The 21,821-nt window shown below is 46.3% G+C and overlaps 1 protein-coding gene across 2 annotated transcripts in view; it reads left to right on the plus strand.

Annotated features, from left to right (window-relative positions):
* AKAP12 (A-kinase anchoring protein 12) overlaps positions 1 to 21,821 on the plus strand; it is a 263,937-nt gene that overhangs the window by 1,211 nt on the left and 240,905 nt on the right. The window lies entirely within an intron of this gene.

The following is a 21,821-nucleotide window of genomic DNA, read 5'->3' on the forward strand; positions in this document are numbered from 1 at the left end:
TCTGCTAAACAGAGTGAAACCAAAACTCACCGGCACGACCGATGAGGGGGGTGTATTCAATGTTCAGTATAACAGGGGTGAACCGTTATTAAGGGAGATGTTTTCTCTTCCGCTTCCTGCGCTGTCGGTCAGAGGGATTTAGCTGGCAAATCTGCCTGGAGGGTGCTGAGTCAGCACTGCTGTGATTTGGAAGCGATCCTGGCCGAATGGATGCTCAATTTGAAAGATCGTGTATGGACTTAAGCAACAATATTATATGGCACTTTTTTGGGGGGGAGGGCTGAGGGAATGGAGAAAGAAGACGTTTAAATACCTAAGATTTAAAAATTGATTATTAGTTAAATCTTGGTGGTGATTACTGAAAACAATCAAATTAGCCAATCCCAAACAGAGTGTCTGAGACAACTAAGCCTCTATTTTGTGAAGCCAACAAAAAAATGATGCACAAGGGTTAAATCTGTGGCCCAGAGCTGAATGACCCCAGAGCTGGCCCATAGGTCTTTGCTGCGTGAAGAAGACTTCCGCAGCTGCTTAGGAGGCTTAGAAGTTCAACAGAATAAGGGTCTTAAGTGTTTTGGAAGTAAAGTTTTATCATTTATTTTATAAAAGTGAAATTCCTCTCTGCACTCCCTCTCCTCAGACAAATTAGTATCCATAGCATTCGTGCGGTGTTAGGGGATTTATAGTATACATTTTGGTAGAAGTGATGATGCAGGCTGCCAGTTGACGACGCGTGTGCCTTCTAATCCAAGTTTTCCCAAACTCGGCACCAAACCAAATCAGGTCTGGAGGGTCACGTCAGTATGTGAAGTAACCCAGGTCTTGGACTCAGTCTATGCAAATATAGCTCATAATATTCATTGTGGGTATCATAAAACCAAACAGAGTTGACGATCCTGCAGACCAAGATTGGAAAGTCATGTGGATCTATTCGGAGCTGCTCATAACGTTTTCCCTTCTAGCCTTGTGATTTTTGGCTTCTTCTTACTATCAGAGCAGAATCCCACAGAGCAGGTTTTCCAGAACAAAGCTGTATTTGAAAGGAGATAGTGAGCAGTGAAGACTGTGAATCCGTCTGGTTTATAGGATGTCGGCAATGGTTATTCATGAGATTGACTAGAATGCAGTGGCTTTAGTTTATGGTCTGTTTTCATATTTTGGTTATGCTAAACACTTGTCCATCTGTGCCTCTCAAGGACTGGAATTTGAAACCTCTGCAAGCCTCCGAGGAAAGACACCTGTCATAGCATAAGAAAACTGCATATAATGGTGGTGCAACTTTATCTCATGTACACGGATCTCCTGGAAACCCAGCTGACTTTCTGGTGATGAGGACAGATTCAGGAACCACTGGCCATAAGGAACTGGCCATCTTTGGCAAAAGCAACTTTGCAGTATAGAGAAATGACAACTAAAACCAGTAGCATTAGCGACCTTGAAATGCTGTGCTAGTTTCAGGTGCTGGTAGTGGAAAGTTGTCAAAAAATGACAACAGAATCTCTGATTAAAGAGGATTTGGGATGAGAACAATTCCTGCTAGAAAGGTTAAGCCTTGTCTTGAAACTGTGGAAGCACTAGAAGTTATTTACTGCATGTGAATGAAAAATGATTGGCAGGTTTAAGTAACATTCTGGTTTTTAACTTTACGGCACATCTTAATTTTGATCTTTACACATTACTACTATTAAACAGGCCGATACAATACAGTGTGCTCCAACGGAGCGCACTGTTGGCCTGCTCTTGGACGCGCGTTTTCCCTTACCCCTTATTCAGTAAGGGGAGGAAAACGCACGTCCAGCCCGAGGCACCTAATAGCGCCCTCAACGTGCAAATGCATGTTGAGGGTGCTATTAGGTATGCGCGCGGGGTACAGTAAGTAAAATGTGCAGCCAAGCCACACATTTTACTCTAAGAAATTAGCGCCAACCCAAAGGTAGGCGGCGGGTGCTAGTTTCTGCTGGCACCGGGAAAGTGCACAGAAAAGCAGTAAAAACTGCTTTTCTGTTCACCCTCCGACTTAATATCATAGCGATATTAAGTCGGAGGTCCCGAAGGGTGTAAAAAGTAAAAAAAAATTTTAATTGGGCCGGCGGCTGTCGGGCCGAAAACCGGACGCTCAATTTTGCCGGCGTCCGGTTTCCGAGCCCAAGGCTGTCAGCGGGCTCGAGAACCAATGCCGGCAAAATTGAGCGTCGGCTGTCAAACCCGCTGACAGCCACCGCTCCGGGCCAAAGGGAGGTGCTAGGGACGCGCTAGTGTCCCTAGCGCCTCACTTTCCCCGTTTCTACTGCACCACCTAATTTGAATACTGAATCGCGCGCACCGGCGAGTGGCCAGTGCGTGCGCCGGGAGAGCGGGCGTTCGTCCGCTCTCCCGTGGACTTTACTGAATCGGCCTGTTAGTGAGGGAATGTATAAAGAGCAGTGTTTCGCAACCAAGTCCTGGAGGCATTCCTTCCCAGTATGATTTTCAAGACAACCACAGTGAATATGCATGAAATGGATTTGCATACACTGGGTCTTCAAAGTATGCAACTCTGTCATGCATATTTATCGCAGGTGTCCAGAAAACCAGACCAGCTAAGCGTTTCTACAGAAGAGGATTGGGAATCATCGGTGGAAAGTATTCATAATGAAAGTGTTCATTGTTTTCAGTTCTTTGCCACCTCGTAGTTAAAAGTAAGAATAAGGTCATATTTCTGTACTATTATTTCTTGGTTTTCTCCTCCCCCGCCACATCCTCTGATGGCGATGATGAGTTCAATTGATACTGTCAGTTCTGCTGGCTGTCAGCTGGAAGGAAAGCTGCCCCCAGTGCCGCCTTCTGCTGGATGTGGCCCGGACACCCAAGGCCAGCAAGCTCCAAGAAGGGCTTTTACGTGACGGTGCTTCCAGCTAACACCGAGCTTACAAGGAGTAGGAGACTGAAGGAAGGGGCAAGGATGAGGCTGGTGGAGGCTCAACCTCTGACGTGTTTGGGAGAAACCTAGAGAGCATTGGGGGGAGGGGAAAACAGATAGAGGGCAGCGGAGGCCAACTCCGGTCCTCAGGAGACACAGGTCAGGTTTTCAGGATATCCACAATGAATATGCATGCACTGCCTCCATCGCATGCAGATCTATCTCACGCATATTTATTACGGAGGTGCTGAAAAAGCAGGTCTGTGGCTCTTTCATTGTTGTTTCTGTGCGCTGAACCTCTTTCCAAGCGTAAAGGTGTGCGCGTCCTATGGTGTTAAGCTTCTGGGCATCTGAATTGACTTGAAAAAAAAAGTAACGATGGCATCTATGTAGCAATCGGCCTGCTAAAGGCCATTTTCTTTGGGTAGATGTGTAAGAACACAAGAACTGCAGAAATCAAAAAGCTCCCACATCAAGCACTTACTATTAAATGAGGTGAGACCTTCATGTAGTCAAGCTCAATGCCCAATGAATTCCGACAGAATTAGGCTCTGGTTATAATCATAGGGCTCGGACACAGAGTACACTTTTTTTTTTATCTATATATTTCTGGTGCATATAAAATTACACTTTCAAACAATGTTCGAGAAAATCAAGATACTTATCGCACTCTCCAGAGAGCAGATCCCGATTAAAGGCCCTGTGTTTTGTTCCTAAAAGCTGCTTCAGGGAAAATAAATTTTCAATCTGACTGGCATGCAGACCTGACCCAATGTGTGCACAGAAAAGGCAGCCACTTTAAATAGTAATAAGCATTCACAAGCACCAATTGCAACAATTCTATTGGCCAATCAAAAAGAAGCCTTACAAGAACAGCTTTAGAAAGAAATACAATACTGAAAAGCAGAGTACAAAGGACAAAAAAATAAAATACAATCAAACAACGCTTAACCAATCAACGGACTCATTCATTCCAAAAGGAAACGGGGTTGCATGCAAAGATCCAAAACTGCTCTCTGTAATTGAGCAATGTAGCCCCCTCTTAATGGTACTTGTACTAAACTCAGTAATAGACCAGCATAGGTCAGTAAATGCATAATGTTGCAATAAACCATATTTAACCATAGGTGCCTGTTCCTTGCAGGTCTTAATGCGACTTCTTGTGTTCACTTAATCGAACTGTATTGCTCTTTTGATTTGTCCAATGTAAAGCTGTAGGCCACCATTGTTTTGGGTTCTCAGTCCTAGCCTTGCTCAATATTTTGCCCCGGTATAGTGGCCTTCTTTTCGGTTTCCTCCTTCTTGTTCCGTGTTTGGCCCCATCGTTGTAGCCTTCTGGTGCGGTCCGTATTTGATTAGCTTGTTTGCTCTTGTTCTGTTCCCTGCTGTTGGCCCCAATATTGTGTTTTCTGCTTTCTGCCTAAGTCTTGTCCTGGTTTCCATTTGCCTTGTCTCTGGTCTCTGGTTTTGTCCTGTTTGTGGGGCGCTCCGTTCCATGTTTGTGGGCACTTTCCTGTTTCTTGCCTCGGTATCCGCCCTGTCAGGTCGTAGTGGGTCCCCTCCGCCCCGTACTGCAGTGTGCACCGTCTGTTAAGTCCTGCCAGCCACCAGAACCTAAGGGCTCAACCTGAGGGGGGAGGTGGCCAGTTCAGGCAGAAGATCCCGATGTCCAGCCATTCCTGTCCTGGGGGTTAACCAGGATCGGCAGCATTGCCCTGACAAGGGGTTGGAAGAGGAGGCCAATAAGCCCAGGAATGATTCACGTTTTTCCTACAACCAGGAATTGAGGGTGAGCATTTTAAGCAGTTCGCAGTTTGAAATAGGGCACACTTGAGACAAATGTCCCATTTTCCAACCAGTCAAATTACTCTGAATAAGACAGTGTGTGATAACTATATATGATAGATATTGTCATCAACAAGAAAGTCCTTAATTATGAGATGCCCTTAGCCCACAGAATTCAGATGGGAAGAGTTCCATTGCAGTTCTCTTCCAATGTATTTTGTAAGAGAACCTGTTTTTGCTGTGTTTCTTGCCAGCAATGTTCCTGAGTAAAATGGAGCACTAACATCTCAGCTTTGATTGGTTTAATCCAGGGGCAGGACATGCTGTTAATCAATTGAGTCTCATTAATTGTGACACTTGCGCCTGTCCACACCTTGTTAATTGTATCCATTTCAGGGTCCAACCCTGTATGAGCTGCACTGGTCACTTAGGAACTCAAATAATAGTTTAAAGTTATTTTTCTGTACAAGTCCTCAGGCAGGTTTTGAACCTCCTCCACCTGGATGGGAGGCTGATGCCTTCCCCACTGAGCTAGCAACTCAGTTTCTGAAGTCTGGCTTCAAAAGTCCGTCTTTAACAACACATCCAATGTTCAAAAGTCTGGCCCTGCTGGGCCTAACTACCACCACCCACCGTACCTCTTGGGATGGTTTTTCTCATCCCAGGATACAACCACCCACTTGGCAGTTCTCTAGGTAAAGTGTCTTTATCATAAGTCCAAACCAACAGAAGTCCCCACGCTCACCTTCCTTGTAATAGTGGTTGCAGTCCTTCACACCATCAGGGATATCCAGTGTCCAAGTTTCCCAGAGCAGCCCATTCCTTCCTCCTCAGTCCCCGGCAGGAGACTGCGACTGCTCTCCCAGGGCATCATTTTTATCCTCCAGAGACTCCTCCTCCACTCGCAGCTGGTTGGCTCGGAACGGCCCCTCCTCACTTTGGCCCTCCCCCTGGAACCATGGATTGGCCTCACCAGCTCCACCCTTAATTTCCCACACCTGTGGCTCCTCTGGATCTACAACCTCAGGGGGAAGGAACCAAGGGACATCTCTAGCCTGGTGTTGCCGTATTTTCATTCCCCCCTTCTCCTGAATCTTTGGTTCCTGGGTTTTTAACTGATGTTTCTGGTTTGGGACATAGACCCCATCACAATGATCTAAAAAAATAAGCAGAGCAGCATTAACTGATCAGACAACATTTCTGGAATGAAGTTTTTCAACCCATTTCTCAGCTCTTTCCACAGCTGCTATTTATTTTATAACCTAATACCAACAAATGGAGTCATTAACATTCGGATCCTACAAATAGTGCCTGGCTTATTGTAAGGATATGTTGACTGGCTGGATATTTACGTTTCGGGTATAGGCACAGAGAGTGTACCATGTCCTTTATTGTGGATTGTACAGCGTAATTAGTGAGAACTTAAAGACAAGGGTATAATATTATAACAACAATTATTGAAGCATTAAGTAAGGAAATATTGGGACTGAATCTGTTTAGCAATGGAAGAGTATCCACTTATGATCAAGCCACCTATTGCCTTCACAAATACTGTGTTGGTATTTCATGCAGCTACCTGTCATAGGCTACCTAAAAGAGCTAGGAAATTGCCAAACTGGAAAAGCAGATTTTCCATTAAAGGAGCAGTACACGTTGCATTGAAACTTCTCTAGCTTCGACAGATCCCATGGGAAAGGGACATTCTTGCTGGTGTATTTTTACAACATTGCATGGTGGGAAACAGATACTTAAAAATGTGTGTTTACTTAATGGCATATGTGGGGCACCCTTTGTGTGTGTTGGTATTCTGAAGTCTTATTCCCCTGGGGTTCATATCTTCTTATAGCACACAGAGGTCAGTCACAGATCGCTACAACGGAATAAGTGCCAGGTTCCTCTTACTTAACTCGGGGAGATGCTAAGAAGCCTTGAGAGGAAATACTTTGTAATTTTATGAGTGCTCTTATTAGCTATATTCTTTTAGCCACATATGAAAGAACTTATCTGAATAAAAAGGAATGTGTGGTATTTTATTTCTTTGGCAGCTGCCTTTTAGGATTCTTTAAGATCATATCTAAATCTGATCGTTAGATGTAGTCTTCTGTGGGAACACAGGCTGGTTCAAGCAGTCGTTCTACGAAAGCTCTTGAATTGTCATTTCTTAAAAGAGTTAAAAGCATTGCCGGGCTCTGGTTTTGCTCCAGATTTGGGTTTTCATTCAGAAGTAAGAGACCTTTTTTTTTTCCAAGCACCAATTAGGTAGCAACACTCCATGCTACGGGATTTTTATTGCGAGCACGTCGGCGTGATGGCGGATAAATAACTTGATGAGTGTTTGGTAGCAGTTGGGCGTAAAGAGTTCGGAGTCCGGTGTGCACTGTAGCAGTGAGGCCCAGGGACTGGAGCCTGTGATACGCTGTGGTCCTACCCAGGTTTCTAAGGAATAGCCCAGCAGCACGCCAGCTTGCAGACAGGTGACCCGGCTGGAAAGGCATGTTGAGAAAAAGTCAAACACGAATCTTGCCCCAAAGCTGAAATAACAACCAGAAGCATACTGTTCTTGTTTGTTCTGTTTACTTAATACAATTTAAAAAAAATATAGGGTTGATGTCAAAGGTTCTAGTTTTTTTTTTTTTTTTTTACAGAAATAAAGCAAAAGAGAGAATATTTAAGGTGATACATTCTTATTGGACTAACAATACATTTATTGACTAGCTTTTGTCAGCTACTGCCTTCTTCCTTGGATTAGAATAGAATGAGCAAAAAAATTACATTTTACCAGGAAATATAAGAGATTCATAAAAGGCATTAAAAGTGCTGATGTTGAAGTCTGACAATTAGACTGAGAAACCAGTAACTTCAATATTTCCCATATTTTTATTTTGAGAGCTTTATTCTTCAAACGTGCTAAATTCCCAGAACTGGAAACTATAAAAATTGTGACGCAGATAAATGAAAAAATAAGCCCAGCGCGGGCAGCGACCACGCAAGCTTTCCGCCTCAGCCCTGCAGTGGAAGGACTATTTTTTTTCTGTAGGTGAGCGCCGTAAATCAGACTCCGTCCCTGCTCAGTCATTAGCTTCTCAGCTGGGACATGCCAAGAGGGGGTGCAGCTTGGGGCGCATCTTTATTTTGTAGTTGGTGCCATGAACTTTTTTTTTTATTCGCAGTTGCCCAGGAGCTTTTCCCTCTGTTTTTTGCATCGCCTCCCGTCTGTGGTCCTTGCCTGAGTGCCAGGCACCAGGACTCCTTCTGGAAACCTGCGATCATCATGGGCCCTGAATAATCCGGTCACTGGGCGTCTCCATTATGTAATGATGGACTCGTTTCCCCCCCCCAGGGCTGTCGGCACTGCCCCCCTGCAGCATCCCCAACCCTGGCTGACCAGGGGGAGCAGACGACCCGAGCCCGAAATACAAACCCAGCTCTCCCCACAGGACAGTGCACAGACAGCATTTCCACTGAATTGGTCTGAAATGACATTTTTTTTGGATGGGGGTGTTTTTGGTTTTAATGATGCGGACAGCTGCCTGATTGTCCTTTTTTCCCCCTCCAACTCCCTCCCCACCCTGACAAAAAAAAAAAAAAATGTCATGTGATGTGACAAGAGAGAACAGCTGTACCGGCCTCCTGGTCCCATCTTCCGATGAGATGGTGACGCAGCTAATGATGTGAAACAAGGGACTCTGACAAGCAGGGTGGTTTCTCATAGGCACTCACTCAATCTCTTTATGGCTAAATCCACCCCGGCTATGGCTGAGACCATCAATTCATTTCACAGGCCATTTAACACCCTTGAGACGGTAATGGAATTCCGCATTAATACTGCAAGCGTCAGCGCTGTAAACTGGGCATTTTATTTATAGACGCCTTGGATACACTGCCTTTTTGTAAAGGTAGAGCCCAAGGTGGCTTACACAGAGGAGCAAAACCCTGAGTACATAAGTATTGGAGCCCCCTGCTTCGGCTGTTACAGCCAGATTGGGTGCAGGGGTTCACGCTCGGTCTCACGGCTGAGCTCCCAGTTCTCGGTATCAGCAGCCCTTTTCCCCCCGAGGCGTGAATTCTTCGGTTGGCGGGACTGGGGAGGAGGAAATTCCCAGAGCCCAAGGCGTAGCAGAGGGGAAAAGTCTCTCGCTTGCTCTCGCACTCAGCTGTTGCCTTCCCTATGCCGTCTCTGTGCTGGTGCCCAGAAATGTACTGGGCAGTCGAGCGAGGTGTTCCAAATCGAACTTTACTGTAATAACAAATCTCCAAAGTCAATCGTCTGGCACTCTTCAGTCAATATCCAACACAAGGGGTCTCAGGCCTGCTTCTCTGAGTGAGTGTCCTCGCCCCTTTCCTCCCAGGGGTGAAAGCAAGATTCCCAGTGGGCACTGGGATATTCTCTTCGCCTCCAGTGTTAACCGGGCTTTTCAGATATAAAGTCTCCTAACTCCTCCTCCTGGGCAGGAACGTCCTCCCAACACGAAGGAACAAAACCTTCTCCAAACCCATAAACGAAATCTCCTGTAAGCAAGAAACCTGCTCTTCCTTCCACATGCTGTAGGATGGGTGCCAGAGATCTTCTCTTTTCAGATCTCCTCCCGGCAGGGGGGGAAACTTCTCCCAAAAGCAGGCACAGGAATGCACAAAACACTTCAAAAATAAATTTCTGAGAACTGCTCACAACATCTGAGACAAAGCTTGAGGATGAATCTCTCCCCTGCTCCAAGGTGTCTGGCTGAGGGGCTGGAAGTTGGGAGTCCCACCAAGGGCTGGGCTCTCCGCCTTCAAAACTAAATCAAAATGCCACACTAGTACTACTACTACTACTACTACTACTACTACTACTACGACTACTACTACTACTACTACGCTCCTTCCAGCAGTTAAGCAGGTGGGAAAACGCCACCCTCAGCAGTCCTTGGAGGAGGTGCTGATCTGGAATTGTATGCTCCCCTCCTCATTCCCCACCCAACGTCTGCACTAGGGACATCTATTGCAGACCTTGGGGGCCTCTGCAGAAGTAATGGATGCACATAGATATCATAGTGAATATGAGGCAGAGATCTAGCAAGTATATAAGTGGGTACATCAATAGGAAGTGGGGGCATTGGGCATAAATTGCATTATATATAGTTAAATAAGTTAAACATCAGCGCTGTGCTAGATCTTAAGAATCAGTTGGGTTGAGGCAGCTTTGAAGTGGGCAAACTTTGAGGGATTCACGGTTAGAAAGCAGAAAGGCTTCTGTTGGACTAGGATGAGTGTCCCTTGTGGAGTCTGGGAGGATCAACGTTCCCTTCTGGCAGTGCAGGAGAGCAGAAGTTGGAAAGGAAATTCAGGGGGCCAGTAGGCCTTGTGAGCTGAGCGCAAGGTGTTGGCCTGGAAAAGGAAGGGAACCGCGTTCCTTTGAAACTGTCCAGAGCACGTGGGGCTTCGTTTCTTAGGTGTGGGGATTAGAGAGCCGTCTGTCCTGAGCGGAAGGCTGCTGACAGTAAGCAGGGTGCTTCATCCAGCACAGGAAGTGCGGCAGCGGATTCCCAGCCATCTGAAGGGCTGCGCCTGATAAAGATGTCTCTGCAGGCCCCGGGAATGTGTGGAATGCTGGAAGGATTCCCCGAACCGGCTCCCGCTCTGCAGCAGCTTCGCCTCGCTTTAGTGAAGGCTTCTTCCTCAAGCCGATACTGTGTGCTGTCTGTGAAGAAGAACTAAACCATCAGATCTTACAGACTTGAATTGGGAGACTATTGAGGTGAATGAATATACTGTGCCAGTGCAGTTATATTATTTCCATTGATATCCCTCTATATTGTATTGTGTTATCACTTGTTAAGATTATGCAAGCAGAAGTTCCCTTTCTTTGCCTGGGTTGGAGGGTTCCTTCCCAAGCCCCACCCCCATTTTTGTGATGGTGACAGAATTATTCTCTGTTATCATTTATTATGGATGTTATTTTGTAGCTTGCCCAGATGGGTGGATTGGTGAGTAATAAATACTTACAAATAAATCAATTGAACTGATTTAAAGCCTCTTGATATCAAGGGATACTTGATATCAAGCCACAAGAAGCCACATGCTTAGGGGCCGATGTAATATCAAGCACGGAAAAATGAGCATCCAAACTGGGCGCACGTTTTTTCAACGCTTGCACATCTTCCCCCCTCTCCTGGGCGCCTGATGCAACAGGCAAATGAGCTGCTGCGCTAAAAAGGACGCGCTGGGGATAAATTGTGCGTCTGTGGCGTTGGGCAGCCAGGAGATGAGGCTTTGCATCGGTTAAGAAAACGGTCACTCAGTTAATGAGTGTCCATTTTCCTATCCCGCGCCCAGCCACAGGTGAGGAAAACGGACGCTCGTAAATTGAGCAGACCATTTTCCTAACCTGACTGCCACTTCCTACCTAGTGTTAGGACTAAGAAGGAGGACCCACAGAAAAGCATCATTTTTGGCTTTTTTTATGGCGGCTTAGAGCACGTGAAGACTTAACCCCAGCTCCGGGGCTGGCGTTAAGTTTTGCATGTTAATTGTGCATGTCGTGCGCACGATGATTTTTTGCTTCAGGGTAATAGCCAATAGCCTCATCTACGTGGCGTTTACATGCGATGAGCGCCATTAGCTATGTGCTGGTTTGGACGTGCGTTTTGGAGGCGCTAATCCCATTACTGAGAGGGTCCTACCCGAATATTTGAGTTCCGTGCAGTGCTTGAATATAATTTAATTTAATCTGAGTTCCATGTACTGCATTTTTTATGAGCGACAAAACACCCCCCCCCCCCCCCCCAAAAAAAAAGTGAAGAAAACAGGGTTTGTGAGACCCATGATTATTTTTGACCGAGATAGCGGTAGAAGCGTCATGCTTGACTAAGTAATTGCTCGGTGCTATGAAGGTCCCTTTACTCTATTGAAATTTCTTTTGTCGCTAAATCTAAAAGTGCAAAATTTTTCATCCAAGTGTATAATAAAATTTTAAGTCAGGCGAGGTAGGAAGTCCATAATAACCTCAGTTGAATTCTCTCTTTTTAAAACCTTCATATGTAATTGGATAATAAGGAGTTTAAAGTGGCAATGATTTTGGTAGTAAGGTAGTCACCAACTGAAATAATCTCACAAATTTAAAATTAATTGAAGTTAATTAAATTGGTTCTTAATAGATATATACTGCAACCGTCATAAATGGCCTCAATATATGTGTGGCTTATTGATAAAGCCCATGATACTTAAGGCAAGTATAATCATAGGTTGCAAGTGTATTTGTTTATGCACCAACCGGTGCGATAAGGCTGAGGCACAGTCACTGTACAATTTGGGTAACTAGTGTGTGCACTTGTCACTTATCTTTTCCTCCGACACTATATTCGGAGTCTTATACTCCTTCCTCAGGGATCTCCAGGTAAAAACGAGCCGTCTACATGAATTCCATGATGTCCGGTCAGTACTTAACTCAAAAGCAGCGAGTGCTTATGCGGTGCACTGTGTTGAAGTGACCTGCCAGCGTGCCGTCTTGATTACTGACCTGTTCAAGCCAGCTCTCTCTACGTGGCATTCAAGATAAGTGACAAGTGCACACACTAGTTACCCAAATTGTACAGTGACTGTGCCTCAGCCTTATCGCACCGGTTGGTGCATAAACAAATACACTTGCAACCTATGATTATACTTGCCTTAAGTATGATGGGCTTTATCAATAAGCCACAAATATATTGAGGTCATTTATGACGGTTGCAGTATATATCTATTAAGAGCTCTTTTCCAGCTGAATATTTATAATTTGAAGTGTTCTGTTTTTCAGCTGCATCTGTGGGTTATATTGATTTTCTATTGTTAATTAAATTGGACCATACCCAGAGCAGGTTCTAGGGCAAATGACACCCTGGGCAAAAGGCACCTTTCCCGTGCCTCTTTGACCCTGGCAGGATGGGGGTCCGCTGTGGCCATGCCGGGTCTCTCTTCAGCCACAATGCGATGGGCGATGCTGGCAGTGCCCAGGGTGCCCTACTCAAACGTCAGCTTTGACCATACCAACTGACAAGCATTTGGTGCCAGATATGCACATCATATTTAAAGGCAGATATGGGTGCAAACATATTTGCAGGTCATCCAGATTGGTGGTATTTTTATTTATTGGAGGCCAAGCTAAAGGGCAAGCTCTTAGTAGAAGAGCCAAGATCACCCCCAGGAGCAGTATGTCCAATTTGGACAAATTAGGTTTATATATTTAACCATAGCTTTGCACCCTTGCCATTTTGCATTTTTAGATCCTCCCTAAGTTTTGGCCATTCCCCTGTTTTGTGATTGGTCAGCGCTTTTCTTTCTTTCTTACTTTATTTATTTATTTACTTGCTTACTTATAGCGCTTTCACATAATAATCCAAGTTCACCATTTGTTAAGAAACTGCATAGGTGAGCAATTACAATACAAGGAAAAAAGAGTACAGAAAAAACCCCAACCTATGTTTTATCAGACCCCAAGTTAGAGGGGGAGAAGACAATTGATCAAAGGAAATAATAAACAGTAGTTAATATAACAAAAAGATGGCTAAGCAGAAGCACTGGTTGACTTTCTTCAACTAAAGCGTCAATGAACCAATAGGAGAAGAGGTAGCATCAGGAATAGGAGTTTCAGAGCCATCTCTATGTTGTTGTTTCTCAGATAAAAAAAGCGGATAATTGAGAAGGTTAAAAAAAACATATTTGACCCCCTGAAACTTTACAACACATTTACAGGGGAAATTAAGCCAAAACAAGGCTCCCATATGCAGAACACCAGAACGAAGTAACAAAAACTCTTCCTTTTGGCTGGGTAGCTTTGGATATATCAGGGTAAATACGGACCTTTAAACCTTGAAATAAAGACTCTTAATTTAAAAAAAAAAGCTTCAAAATGTAGTCTCAATCAGAATCTAAAGCCAAAGTCACTAGGAGAGTTGCAGGCAAAACAGATGCATCTATAGAGTTTTCCAGTTCTGCTGTCAAATTTAGTTATATCCAGGGAGACCAAGATGGCTGCGCCTGAACTGTACGTTAAAGAAGGTTTCTCCTGGATTTCTTGTGAATTTTGTTTCCTGTTCTAAAAAATGCCTTATACAAAAAGGAAGGCTCGGTTAAGGGAGATTTTGAGCTCTTCTCCCATACCCAAGCAACTTCAGCCCTGGATTGAGTCCTTCTTTGTGTTTTCCCCTGCAAGCATTGCCAGAAGGGAGAGCCGCAGCGGAGTTGGACGCTGAGCGATTGCCGACTCCGATGTTGGTGCACCTCATGCTGCGGTTTCCAACATTATTGCAGGTAGTCCAGCTCTCCACGCTTTGAGACAAAGAGGAGAGGCAAATTCTGAGACCCCGAGAAGGGATACCGATGGGGTACTACTTTCGGTGAATCCATTTGGAAGGGATTCTATGGGCCTTCTCAGTGCCTCGATTATGCCTGGAGTAGAGGAAGGTGGTAGTGACTCTGTGAGAGAAGGAGATGGAAGCAACCAGGTACGCCTGATACTTAAACCTATCTTTGAGAAGCCTCCCGTGATAACTTTAGACTCAGTTTGGAATGCTCTAGTGTCATTGGAAAATGCTACGACTTCTTTAACAGCTATATCCCTAGACACTAATCATCTGGCTTTAGCTACAAAAGGCCAAGTTGCTTCATTTGGTGTAAGATTGGGTGATTTGGAAACATGAATTTCAACGGTGGAGACAATGCAGCATAAACTGGTTCAATCTGATATGATATACTCAAAAAAATTGGAAAACATGGAAAATACCTTAAGAAATTTGAACTTGAGAGTGTTAAACTTTCCTTATGTCAAGTTGATTCCTCCTAAGGATTTATTTAGGAATTATCTTGTATAAATTCATAGATTTCCAGAAGAAGCTATTCCTGTTCCTGGAGCTGATGAACTGCCAAATTCAAACCTTGATATTGGCCTACAAACTGACCCAGCTTAGTCAAAGCCTCCCAAATAAGATCCAAAGTTACCTAAGGTGGTCTGACCAGAAGAAAAGATTGCAAAACCTCCTCAAGGAAGAGAGAAGGGAAGCCTCAGATAAATGACGCATTCCATCTCCCATAGCACCAGATACTGTCAAATTCTCCGCAGCCGACAGCATAGACTCCTGCAAGTCCATCACATCTGCGGGGCGCTGTATGCTGTCTACCTGCTGCAACGATATCATGGAGGTAGCCTAAAAAATAGGAGGGCTCATACCTGGCGAGGAGTCCAGTGCTGCTCCGGGGTAAGGTGACTTTTAGGTCTGGGGCGGGAATCGGTGAAACGTCAACCTGCTCACCACCCAACGACTGCAATCCAGAGTTATATTGAGAGGCTAACAGTCAGAGCAAATGTCAATCCATTGGCCCGCTTGGTTCTGGTTCTCCCGATACGCTCGGGTAAATGCAGTTTTCCCCTTAAACAGAATAAGGAAAGCGTTTCAAGGGGAAAAATAAAAATAAGCAAAGCAAGGAAGGGAGCTCTGATCCTGAACATAAGTGTGCAGCCATCTTGGATCTGCCCCCAGTGCTCTTCTTTATAACTTGGGTTGAGCATGCTCAAGGTGTGAATGGATGTTGGTTTTGGTTGGAGGTTTTTCTTTGGTTGGAGTTAGTTTCTGATTGGAGAGAAGTGGAGTCTGTGGATCCCTGTAGGCCCCACAGCCTATACCAATGGGATTTTTCAAGCATGGAACCACAGCTGGAGCTCTCACAGACCTAGAGGGTTTTGTCTTGAGGAAGAAGACAAGAACAGAAAGGATTCTTTTGTTTTAAGAGCGTTGGCTATTTTTCCTTATCTCAGAAAGGTAAAACACCCATTTCTGAGGGGATTGGAGTTTGGTTGCTGTGCTCTATGCCCAGCTAAAGCAGAATCGTTAGGATTCAGGGCACTGCATCGCCCTTCTCCAAGTAAAACTGGGGTGCGAAGCATCCCAGGAATGAGAACTGTTGTGAGTTTTTTTTTTATTTTTCCTTGAGAAGGAGGGAGAGATATTTCTACCACCATCTCCCTGCCTGATTTTGGAGAAATTAGTTGGTTTTCTCTTTCCTGTTACTGGAAAGGAACTTTGGATACTGATTCAGAGGCTGAATATGGATAGAGAGACTATAGCACTTGGAGTTGGTATTCTTCTTTTTATGATGATTTTTGATATTCTTGTCTGGATGTTGTTTTTTAAGTTACAGTAAAGTGTTTTGTTTGAATACCTCTCCAAGTCTCTGCCTGTTTTCTTCAACTTGAAAGCCAACCTGCTGAAACTCTCCGAGATCTACAACTGTGAGTACTATGGGAGAGTGGCTGAGAGGAGGAAGAGATTGTACCACCCTCAAGAGTCTAGGGTCCCAGAGACGTGGCATCCTCCCCGACCCTGGCTTCCCAAGTGCTAACAAATGCAGAGAAGCTGTGAGAAGAGTGAAAGGTCCCAGACAATGAGTGTGGCCCTGGGACTGTGTGACCCCTGCATTAGGGACCTCAGACCAAGAAGGGGTTACATATAGCATCACAACTCATAATTTTAGCCTGTTGTCTAAATGTCCATCAAACCAACACACTGTAGAAATCGAAATCCGCCTGTGCTGGAAGTCCAGACGTGAGCACTAAAAGACAGCATCTTAAAAAGCATAACAAAAGGGCTACTGGTAGGATTTATAGGGTTTTTCACATTAAATCAAGAAGCAGACTATCCTCCAACACAAATAAATAGAATTATAAATTAGGAGCTGAAATTACAGAGCAGGAATTGGATGTTATTGACTTAGCATGTATACTGATGAGTAAACTCTTACTTTTAGCTGATGCTTGTGGTCATGGACACAAGATCCTGGCTAGATTTCATCATGCCCCCAGTTATTTGAAGGTGGTAAATTGTATTACAGAAATGCAGGAGGTGTGGGCAAAGGAGGGTTACCTAGAGACCTCTTGTACAGACCGAGGCGCCGGATGGAGATATAGTGAGATATATAAGAGAGCAATGAAGGAAAAGGCGGGCTTGCTGGAAGATTTTAATCTGTCAGATATTAATTGGAGGTTGGAGCTTCTCATCTGCAGGGGCAGTTAAGTGTAAAGAGATAGGAGATGCCCCTAATTGGGTTCTCCTCAGGGAAACAACAATAGAATTTATGAGGGGGATTAATACTGGACCTGGTACTTACAGATGGAGAAGGTAGTATTTCTGATGTCCGGGTAGGGGTTCACAAGCTCCATTGATAATCAGATAATAGGCTTTTAATATGAGTCAAAATTGGAAATGGGAAAAGTTGAAGGAGGGTTAAATTTAAAATTGTAAAATGGCTTGCACTGAATGCTCATAAGAGATTTCTGCTATAATATGTTGTGAGGACGCACAGGATATGAAATAAGTGTTTAATTTAGAATAAATTCAAGGCTGCAAAAAATGACTCAGGGCCTGCAGCACAAGCCCTAAAGAGGCTTAAGAGCGCACTCGCGAGAAGAAAGAAGGGAAAGGGAGAATAACATTCAAATATTTGACAGGCTTCAGTAATTTGCAGGTGAAATTTTCCATATGGAAGGCATTTCAAGGATAAAGGTGTCCAAGGCTCGGAGGGAACGTGAGAAGATATTTGTTTGCTGAGGCTGGTATGCACTTGGAGTAACCGCGTGGCAGAGATGGTGGAAGGAAGCACAGTGGCGAGGCAGATATAGCAAGGGGATGTGCTGTTTTAGAAACAAAAGAAAGAAATGAACATTTCATGTGGTGTTTTGTTTCTAGCCAGCCCCCCTCTGACAAAATGTGCCACATGCATATAAAAATAGGGTCCCCCGCCTCAGCCCTCCACAGAGAGGGAGGAGCAATTCCCACCACTCCTGTCCTGCAAGTGCTCTATTTCCCAATGGCATCAGCTGTGACCAGTTCTCCTTTGCATATAAACCTGCTAGCCAAGGCAATCTGTAATTACAGGCACTTTCTGCTTCATTATAAAATGATTGGCCCTCAATCCATGGTTAGCTGGGCTACTAGCTGGCATGGGTGCAGGTGCATGGAGAATAAAAAATGAAATCTTTTAAAGTACTTTACCTCCATCCGCTGTCTAAAGTGGGTGAAAGTACAAGAGCCATAAATCGGCAATTTCCTAGCATGTAGCAGATGGACTCAGGACCAATGGGTATAGTGTACTCCTGATAGCAGTTGGGAGACGGAGTCAGATTTCAATCTGCCGTCAGCCTACATATACCGTGCAAGAAGCTTAGCTCTTCAGTATTTCTCTGTCTCCTAAGCAGTTTGGGACACTACACACACTTGCACAGTGTGAGAAAATCCAAACCAAAGAAGAAAGCAAATCTTACCTCTACGAGATGAGCCCCACTCTCCTGCGGTGATACCTAAGGGTCCCTCCCCCAGTCGAGAATTCCTGAGGTGATTTCCGAGATCCCTCAGAGGTGAGCCTCGGTCTGGTAGCCGGTTCCCGGCGTGGACTAAGCCCAGAGTGGCTGAGAGGCAGCGGGTGCAATACCGAGCGCGGCGGTGAAGGTATTTTCCCTCTCCCCCTGCAGCCGGAGACCGCCCGGCATGAGACCGGGAAGCGCCGAGACAAGGTAAGGTAGAAAACTTTCTTAAAGTCTCCGGTCTCCGAGGCTCGGTTAGCCGCACAGATCGTCCTTCAGGCGTCTGTTAAATCTGGTTGAGCAGTCCCGTCTGGGCTAGACCCCGATCCGGTGCAAGGGTCATCTCACGTGGAGACCCTCCAGGGGGGTTGCCATCTTGCCCATGTGGTCGTCGGCGCCACTTCCCCCCCCCCCCCCCCCGATCGCGGTATTGTCCACAACTGAGCCGTGCGCACAGCGCTGAGCCGGGCGCACCTGTGCCGTGCGCACAGCAGCGCACACAATTGTGCCGGGCGCACAAATTGGCCTGTGCGCTTGCACATTGTCGGCGCACCTGGAGAGCACAAATAAGTCTCCCGGCACGCGCACCTACGCGCACGAGTTTTGAGCCACTCCACGCGCACAAATCATGGCACTGCCGGCCAAGAAAGCCAAGGGACAATCCCTCTGCCCAGCCTGCCACCCGAGAACTGCGCAACCCGAAGTGGCCTCTGCCCTGTGCCTGCAGTGCAAAGAGACTCAGGGGGAACCAAAGCTAGGCCCCCTTCAGCCAATAGAGGAATCCGGCTCCACCAATGATAATACCCTGGACCTCTGTATCTCCGGCTCGGCCCCTCCTCAGATTGGCACCTCAGGGAACCCCGCTGGATTCAATAGGGACCTTTTCCTGGGTGGAAGGGCTGCAAACCCTTTGTCCAGACGCAAGCAGTATCGCCCATGACACAGCCACAGTCTCCACCGGAAGAGCAAGACCTTCCAAGCCCTTCTCGGACCATTCTGAGACATGTCACATCTGGGCAAAAGCCTCCCCTTAGGGGACACAGACACCTCAGGGGAAGAGCCTGACCCCCTGGAGGAAGGGGAAATCCCTCCAGGGATGGAACTATACCGAACCATGTTTCAATGCTTCTCCAAAGACGAGTTACCAGATCTCGTGTCTCTGAGCCTCAAGACGCTGGCCATTCCTGGCGCAAGTACCACAGCGGAGCCAAAGACAAACCCAGTTTTAGTCGGTCTCCGTCAGGTCTCGTGCTATTTCCCAGTGCTGCAGGCCGTTCAACAACTGATTGACCTGGAATGGAATGCCCCAGAGGCCTGGAAACCACGGCCAAAGAACTCCTAGGGTTCCCAAAAGTGGAAGCCATGGTCTGCGCTATCTCAAATCGCACTACCATCCCAGTCGAAGGAGGAGCTGCACTCAAGGATGCTAGGACAGACTTCAGGAATCCATCCTTAAATAGTTATTTGATGTTGCAGCAATGGCCCTGCAGATCGCTTCTTGCTGCTCTGTTGTGACACATGCCTACTTGCTTCTCTCCAGGGACGCAACCACTTCAGCTGAAACATTAAAACCGGCGATATCTTTCCTCATGGAGGCGACCTCTGACCTGGTACGCACCTCAGCCAGGGGCGTCTTGTCCATAGTGGCAGCCAGAAGGCAGCTATGGCTCCGAAATTGGTCAGCCGAAGCGACCTCCAAGATGAACCTCACGGGAATACTTTTTAAAGAATCCCTCCTGTTCAGAAGCGACATGTTCGGAAGGTCAGAAGCGACCTGTTCGGAATCCCTCCTGTTCGGAATTCGCCCAATTTGTTTGCCAACAAATTGGGCGAATTCCCAGTACCTTGGCTACCAGAGGACAGGAATAAAAGAAACTAGCGCTATTCTCCCTTTGTGCTCTTCTCCCCTCTCGCCCCACAGGCAGGGATCAGCCTTTTCGGAATAGACACAACAAGAGGGGAGCTGGCTCAGGTACAGGCACGGCCGCACCCCGCAATGAGAATCAACAGACCCATGCACAGGAAGAAGCCATAGGGGGCAGACTTACCCTCTTCTACCAAAGATGGGTCGAGATAACGTCAGACAAGTAGGTCCTAACCATCATTCAAGAGGGATACTACCTGGACTTCCACAGCATCCCTCCAGACAAATTTGTGAGATCACCGTACCACTTCTTTTCCGAGAGGACGGCAGTGGAAACCATACTGAGAAAACTACTCAGCCTAAAGGCGATAACCTCTGTGCCCCCACACCAACAAAATACTGGTCACCATTCCATCTATTTTATCGTCTCCAAGAAGGAGGAAATGTTCCGGCCCATCCTGGACCTCAAGACCGTCATTCGCTACCCTTCGGACTAGCTAGTGCTCCTCGGACGCTCACCAAAATCAGGGTGGTAGTGGCGGTGACACTGAGGAAAGAAGGAATCCTCGTACATCCGTATCTGGACGATTGGCTGATTAGGGCAAAATCTCCAGAGGAAAGTTACCAGGCGACCACCAGAGTCAAGAATCTATTGCAGAATCTCAGGTGGGTCGTCAACACAGCCAAAAGCTGCCTGCAGCCCTCCCAGTCGCTAGAGTACCTGGGAGTCTGCTCAACACCAAACAAGACAGGATTGTTCTTCTCCCTACAAGGAGAAAGAAACCGATGGACAAATTGTGAAAACTGTTGAACTATGCTCGCCCCAAGGTATGGGACAACCTCCAAATTCTTGGTCTCATGGCATCAACCCTAGAAGTCGTCCCATGGCCAAGGGCCCACAGGCGCCCACTGCAATGTTCTCTAATATCGCAGTGGAACCCGACATCCCAGAACTACTCCATTCGCCTCCAGCTACTGGCAGAGGTTTGGACCCTGCTCCAATGGTGGCTACAGGAAGACCATCTGAGCAAGGGAGTAAGACTATCCCCACCGATCTGGATCTTGCTTACCACGGATGCGAGCATGCGAGAGTGGGGAGCCCACTGCCAGGAACTGACGGCCCAGGGGCAATGGGACAAGGAAGAGTTGGGATGGAACATAAACAGACTGGAAGCCTGAGCAGTCAATCTAGCCAGCCTACGATTCTGTCACAGACTCCGGGGAGAATCTTTCAGAGTCAAGTCGGACAATGCCACAACAGTTGCCTACATCAACTGCCAGGGAGGAACCAGAAGCCTACAGGTGTCCCTGGAAATAGACCCCCTAATGGCTTGGGCGGAAGCAAACCTGCAAGGGATCTCAACCGCCCATATCGTGGGAAAATACAATGTCAGTGCGGATTATTTCAGCAGAGAGAGTCTAGACCCAAGGGAATGGACGTTGTCGACCACAGCCTCCCAGTTGATAGTAAACCACTGGGGAACCCTAGCCGTGGATCTACTGGCAACCCGGTCCAACGCCCAAGTTCCCAAGTTCTTCAGCTGCAGACGAGAACCGCAATCCCAGGGAACAGATGCCCTTGTCCAGACCTGGCCACAGGAAGACCTGCTGTACGCCTTTCCCCCATGGCCACTAATGGGCGGGATCATCCGCAAGATAGAACACCACAGAGGGCTAGTACTTCTACTGGCCCCGGACTGGCCAAGAAGGCCATGGTACACAGAAATGAGAAGACCTCTTGCGGGGAACCCTCTGTGCCTACCTCCACACAGGGACCTTCTCCGGCAAGGATCGATCCTCCACGTAGACCCAACTCTATTCTCTCTTACGGTCTGGCCATTGAAAGGACTTGCCTGGAGAAGAACGGATATTTTTTTTTTTTTAATTTATCAATTTTACATATTATAAACAAAGAATCCTTTGCTTTCAATCAAGAGGAATACACAAAAGAAAATTATTATACC

The sequence above is a fragment of the Rhinatrema bivittatum genome, chromosome 3, assembly GCF_901001135.1.
Source record: "Rhinatrema bivittatum chromosome 3, aRhiBiv1.1, whole genome shotgun sequence".
NCBI lineage: Eukaryota > Metazoa > Chordata > Amphibia > Gymnophiona > Rhinatrematidae > Rhinatrema > Rhinatrema bivittatum.